Raw genomic sequence first — 6,456 nt, forward strand, 5'->3', positions numbered from 1 at the left:
TATTAGTGGAGACTGAAGCATTTTCCTTGCAAACACATAACTCTCATTCCATATTTAACAATGCCCAGGGCTTCAGAACTTGCAGCAGTGTGAGTGCAGTCAGAGCCAGAGATATTAGAAATGAAATGTGCTGAATTCACTCTCACTTATCCTCTTTTTATTGAATTTAACCTTTTTTTCCAGGGGGAAGCCTATAAGGATCCAAATTTTGTGGTTTTACTGTCCTTAGAACGGCTTCAGGAGGGATCAGATCAGAGCTGTGATCTTTGCACAGTGCTTGGGCCAGCTCCTGTCATGTAATGGGGTAAGAGCCATTAAAGCTTTTGGATATTTTTCTTTTTTTAGTGTAATTTACATTCAGTGGTGGCTGCCAGAGCACTCTGAGGTCTTTTAAAGGAGGCAAAACAACTAAAGAAAATAATTTCCAAGTTGGAGGGCTGTAGAAGCTGTGGCTGCCCCATCCCTGCAAGGCCAGGTTAAATGGACTTGGAGCAACCTGGGGCAGTGGGAGGTGTCCCAGCCCATGGCAGGGGTGGCACTGGGTGGGTTTAAGGTCCCTCCCAACCCAGACCATGCTGTGATTCCATGACACACCCAGGAAGGATCAGCTCTTGGAAGAAGTGAAGGTTTCCAGTGGGATGTGACCAAAGTGGGCGTCCCATGTCTGAAACCACGGAGACCATCCCAACCTCCTGGCCCTTCCTGGGTGTCTGTGGGGACTCTGTGCTCACGTCAGTGCCTCGTGTGTCAGGGAGCAGGGGCTCCTCACCCGCGGTGAATTAGAGGGTGTCACACAATGACACATCTCACAGAGAGATGTGACACATCTCGCGCAGAGCTGTGTCACCTGCCAGGCCACCCCAAGGGACGAAGGAGGCTGACACCTGAGCCCTCTGCCTTTTCCTCACACCCAGCTGGGAGCAGGTGATGCTGAGATGTCACCACCTCCTTCCCTGGGCTGGGATGAGCCCCTTGCTGTGGGGTGTCCCTCTGGACAGGACCCTCCTGGAGCTGCTCAGGGTCTGATGCAGTGTCACAGACATCTTTTATGGAAAATCCTTTCCTTAGGATTTTTCCTCCTGAGAAGCCAAGAGGCCTCAGGAACAAAATATAAGAAATTATTATCTGCTGCTGTGGAATGCAACAGGTGCATCTGTGATTGGTCTCATGTGGTTGTTTCTAATTAATGGCCAATCACAGTCAGCTGGCTCGGACAGAGAGCCCAAGACACAAGCTTTTGTTATCATTCTTTCTTTTTCTATTCCTAGCTAGCCTTCTGATGAAATCCTTTCATCTATTCTTTTAGTATAGTTTTAATGTAATATATATCACAAAATAATAAATCAAGCCTTCTGAAACACGGAGTCAGATCCTCGTCTCTTCCCTCATCCAAGAACCCCTGTAAACACCATCACAGATGCAGTCCCACATCTCACCCCTCACAGCTCTGCAGACCTGCAGGGATTTAGGACACTCCTACAAGCAGCAGCAGGATTTGGTGCTGCTGGATGCACCAGCTTTGCCCTGCAACCCATTTTGAGGCAGAGGAGAGCCTGGAAAAGTCTGTCTCTCCAGGCTGTGAATCCATGGAGGTGAGGAGGTTAGGGAATTTCACATAAATATTTGACTCTGTCTCTCCAGGCTGTGAATCCATGGAGGTGAGGAGGTTAGGGAATTTTACATAAATATTTGACTCTGTCTCTCCAGGCTGTGAATCCATGGAGGTGAGGAGGTTAGGGAATTTTACATAAATATTTGACTCTGCCTTTCCAGGCAGCAGAATCCTCGCTCAGGGGCACTGTTCCTGAAATATTTACCAACTGTGCAGTTTATTGGCAGTGGGCAGAGGCAATTTAGATTGTCTCATCGTGATCACTTGAAGCAATCTCAAGGAAATGCAATCCTGCTTTGAATGGCTGTATCAGATCTTTGTCTGCCTCCTTTAATTGCTTTTCCTACAGGATACTGATGCTTTAGATTGCAAATCCTCCGAGGCAAAGGCTGGCTCTTTGTTCTGCTGTGCAGAGCACATCCTGCAGGGAAGGCTCTGGCTTGGCTGTAGACACCTGGCTGCTTGAAACCCTGTGCTCAGAGAGTGCCAGGAGGGTGTGAGGGCTGGGAGGGTCCTGTGGGTGCTGGGTGACCCCTGGAATTCTCAGCAATCCCACAGGGCAGCGAGGGATGAGCGTCATCATCCATCCTTCCAGCTGCCCTCGTGTATGGCACAACACAGGAGGGCAGGGCAGGGGATAAATTATCCTAATTCCAATCTCCCTCCTTCAGCCAGCCAGAAGAGTTTCTCCTCTGGAATGTCCTGAGCTGAGGGCCCCACACGTGACACCTTGGGGCTGGCATCTCTGAAAGCTCGTGGGGAGAAAGGAGAGGTGGGAAAGGTGTCGTGGGGAATGGAGAGTTGGCTCTCCCACCAAAATAATCCAGCCCTCAGGCCACCTCCAGTGTAAATTAAGAGCCTCTGGTAATATTAATATTAATATGCATATTAATATTCATAATTATATTAATATTATAAGTATTTAACTGAAGAGCCTCATGGCATAGTCTTAACTGATGGTGAAACTCAAGTGCCCTCAGAATAAACAGGAGTTCCTTGAAACAGAAAAGGCAGAGGAAAAGAAACTGGTTGTTTTAAGAGACACAAAGCACCACCAGCTCATTTAGAAGCATTTCCTCCATTCCCCTGTTAGCTCTTAAAGGTGGAGGAGCTTCTGCTGTCCTCCCTGCTCTTCCTAAAGTCTCAGCCTGCCAAAATCACGGCCTCCCTGCAGTCACAGCCTGGCAAAACCTGCCTTCCCATTTATTCCTCCAGAACCCACCTTGCTTCTGCTGCTGCCCTGCAAGAGGTTTGCTTGCCTGGCTTTGGCTGCGGGGTGAGCTGCCTGAGGTGTTTGTTAGTCAGCCCACGGAGGGCAGGTGTGACCGTGACACGCAGCTCTGCCGTCACTCCCTGCCCTCCATCCCACCCTGCCCTCACTGCCAGCCCTGGGTGCAGCCCTGGCCGCCCTGCAGGGCTGGGGTGGCCTCAGAGGGAGGACAGGCAGTGTCACCTCCTGCTCTGGAGCTCAGCTGTCGCTTGTCCCCAAAGCAAACCCCCTCTGGGCTCTCCAGCTTGGGGACAGCAGTGTCCCCTCCCCTGGGTGCTGCTGAATCCCTGCCCAGGACAGTGGGGCTGTGAGCCAGCCTAGCCTGTTCTGCAGGCACAGCTGTGCACTTGCCCTGAGCACCGTTCCTGCTCCAAATGCACAAACCCAGCTCTGTCACTCCCAGCCACGGGCACTGGCAGGAACCACTGATGCCACTCCAGTCCTTGCTCCCCCCTGTGCCACCCCAGCAGCCCTGCAGAATAAATGGGGGCTCCATGGGTGGGGTTGGTGTGCTGCTCTGCAGCCCAGGGGCTGGCTCTGGTGACAGGGAGGGGGCTCTAAAATCCACAGTGTTTGTACTTGCAATTCTGAAACCTCCTGGGAGCCCAGGGGCTCCGTGTTTGCTTCCCCAGCAAATTGATTTCCATTCAGTGGCAGCTGTCAGAGCGCTCTGAGGTCTTCTAGAGGCAGCAAAACAGCTAAAGAAAATAATTTCCAAGTTTAAAGTTCAGGGAAGCTGTGGCTGTCCCATCCCTGGAAGGGTCCAAGGCCAGGCTGGACAGGGCTTGGAGCAACCTGGGACAGTGGGAGATGTCCCTGCTCATGGCAGGGGTGGAACTGGATAAGTTTTAAAGTCCTTCCAATCCTTTCCATGATTTCTGTGTTTTTAAGGCCCAGCTGCCAACAAGTAGTTGAGCAGGACAGGTTGGAGACACCATGGAGGAAAAATGAGGTGCTTCAGTCCCTGCCAGCCTGAAGGTGGGTGGTGAAGCAGGGTGAGCCTTGTCCTCAAACAAAGATCAGCCCAACACTCAGTGAAACTGAGCAGGGGAATGTGGCTAAAGGGTGTTCTCCTTGCTCATGTAGAAGCAGTTTGACCCAATCATCTCCCCAGCAGAAGGAAAGTGGCTTCAGAGGGCTCTGATGGTCTGTGAATAAGGTGAGCACCCCACAGAGGGACCTGTGTTGGTTCCTGCACTGCTGCACCAGTGAAGGCTCACTCTGGCCATTGGAAATGTGCAAGGTGGGCATGTTCCACATGGAGACAAACCATTCCACTTGTTCTGGATGAGGGAAGGGGCTGGGATGGAGGGTGAGCTGCTGGGCACATGGAGAGCTGTGGCCTGGAGTGGCTGATCCCCTGTCAGTGTCAGCCAGCAGCATGAGGGGCTCTCCTTCCCCTGATTCCTCACCAGGAGGAGCATGAAGCACGGCCTGGGGACCCTGTGGAACAAACCCAACCCTGTGGAACAAACCCAACCCTGTGGAACAAACCCAACCCTGCCACTGGGATCTCTCCTGACAGGCACTTTAACATCAACCCTATCGCCCTGAGCAATGATGAGAAGAATGCGAAACCCAGCTCTCCACCATAAATCACCTCCCTCCTGTGCACTCATCTTCAGGATGAGCCACTCTGTGCCAAGAGAGTGAAATGCAGTAGAGAATCCTCAAAGAGAGGCCAGAGACCCCCATTTTCTCACATGCAGCTCATTTTGCTAAATCCTGTTGCACAATCTCAAGCCCACGATTTAAGCGTAGTGTTGGTGTAGGAAAGCTGGAGAGATGAACATGTGTCCAAGGGCTGGAATTTCTCTTTCAGCAGGATAAAAGTGTGAGAGATGTCACCAGTGCTCTCTGATGGTCAGAGATGACCGGACTTTAAATCAGATTGTCAGCTTTTATTGTGTTAGTAGGGTATTTAATCAGCCATGGCTTGGGCAGCGCTCCCTGCTCGGGAAAAACTGGGATCTGTTCCTGGAGCTCAGAGCAGGATGGGCTGGGAGCTGTTCCTGGAGCACACAGCAGGATGGTCAGCAAGCTGTGCAGCCCCTGGGGTGTCCCACTGCCATCCATGGCTCATGGCTGGGCATGAACCAGCTGTTTTCTCACCTTACCTATTGCAAGAGCTGCACATTGAGAAATCCACGGGCAGCATGGTTTGCCAGCAGCATTTCTCCCTGCCCTGCAGCACACTGGCCCTGCTGGGGCACCTCCCCATGGCTGAGGGGCTTGCTGGGGGTGGCCAGGCCCAGGGAGGACAATGGTCCTGGGCTGCCCAGCAGGTCTGAGGCTGCTCCGGCCCCTGAGGGGGTCTGTGGTCAGTTCCCACCGAGGAGCTGCATCCATGAAGGAGCTGGGAAGGGGCTCAGCCTGGAGAAAAAGGAGGCTCAGGGGGAACCTTGTGGCTCTGCACAACTCCTGACAGGAGGGGACAGCTGGGGGTGGTTGGGCTGTGCTCCCATGGAACAGGGGCAGGAGGAGAGGGAATGGCCTCAAGCTGTGTCAGGAGAGGTTTAGATTGGATATCACAAAATTCCTTCCCAGAAGGGGTGGTCAGGCATTGGGAAGGGGCTGCTCAGAGCAGAGGTAGAGTCCCCATTCCTGAAGGGATTTACAGAGGTGTGGATGTGGCACTTGGAGACGTGGGTTAGTGCTGGGCTTGGCAGTGCTGGGGGAGCAGTTGGACTCCGTGGTCTGAGAGGGCTTTTCCAATCTAAACAATTCCAGTGGGGCAGCAGCATCCAGCCCCCAGAGGTAGCTGCAGAGGGTCCCAATTCCCTTGTTGGGGTCACCATCCCCCCTCATGGCACAGGCCATCAGGGCAGGGCTGTTTCCCTGCTGCCAGGCCGGGCTCAGACTTGTCAGGCATCTTCCCCACTCTGTTTTCCTGTATGGAGACAAATTTGTAGGGAGAAGCTGGAGTCAGTGGCCAGAGCAGCTGCTCTGTCAGGGGTTGTTATGACAGAGTGAGCCTCACAGCTGCTGCAAAATAAACGGGGTAGGGAGCGGGTCAGGGACTGCCTCAAAAATTAGGTCAGTGGCACGCTGGGCTCCTGGGAGGATGGGAGAGGAGCAGAGATGTTGGTTTGTTGGTTTGCTTGAGCTTTGCTCCTGGTGAGCCTGAAACTTCCACATCTTGCTGCAGAATGTTCGGTAAAGGGGCTTGGCTAACTCTGATGGGGAATAAAGGGTCTCTTCACAGCACAGATCTGGCAAATTTGGGGAGTGGAAAAAGAAAGCTGGAAAACAAAGATGCTTCTTTTGCCACCCCAATGCCAGTGATACCCACCCGCCCTGGGACAGGCTTCAGAAACTGAGAAGCTGGCAGCTCAAATTAACTCTTTTTATCTCAGCATCGCTGATTGTCGCGCTGCCCTGGGCAGGTCCCATCCCGAGGGTCGGGAAGGAGCACGGCAGCGCCCGGGAATTCGCTTCCCACGGGCTCCAGGCACCCTCTCGTGGTGAGCGCCCACGGACGGGACCGGGGGTGACACTGAGGGGGCTCTGTCCGTGGCACAGCACCCAGAAACCCGCCAGCCCCCCAGGGAAACCATCCCGGAGCCGGGATTGA

This window comes from Ammospiza nelsoni, chromosome 10, assembly GCF_027579445.1.
Source record: "Ammospiza nelsoni isolate bAmmNel1 chromosome 10, bAmmNel1.pri, whole genome shotgun sequence".
Taxonomy (NCBI): Eukaryota; Metazoa; Chordata; class Aves; order Passeriformes; family Passerellidae; genus Ammospiza; species Ammospiza nelsoni.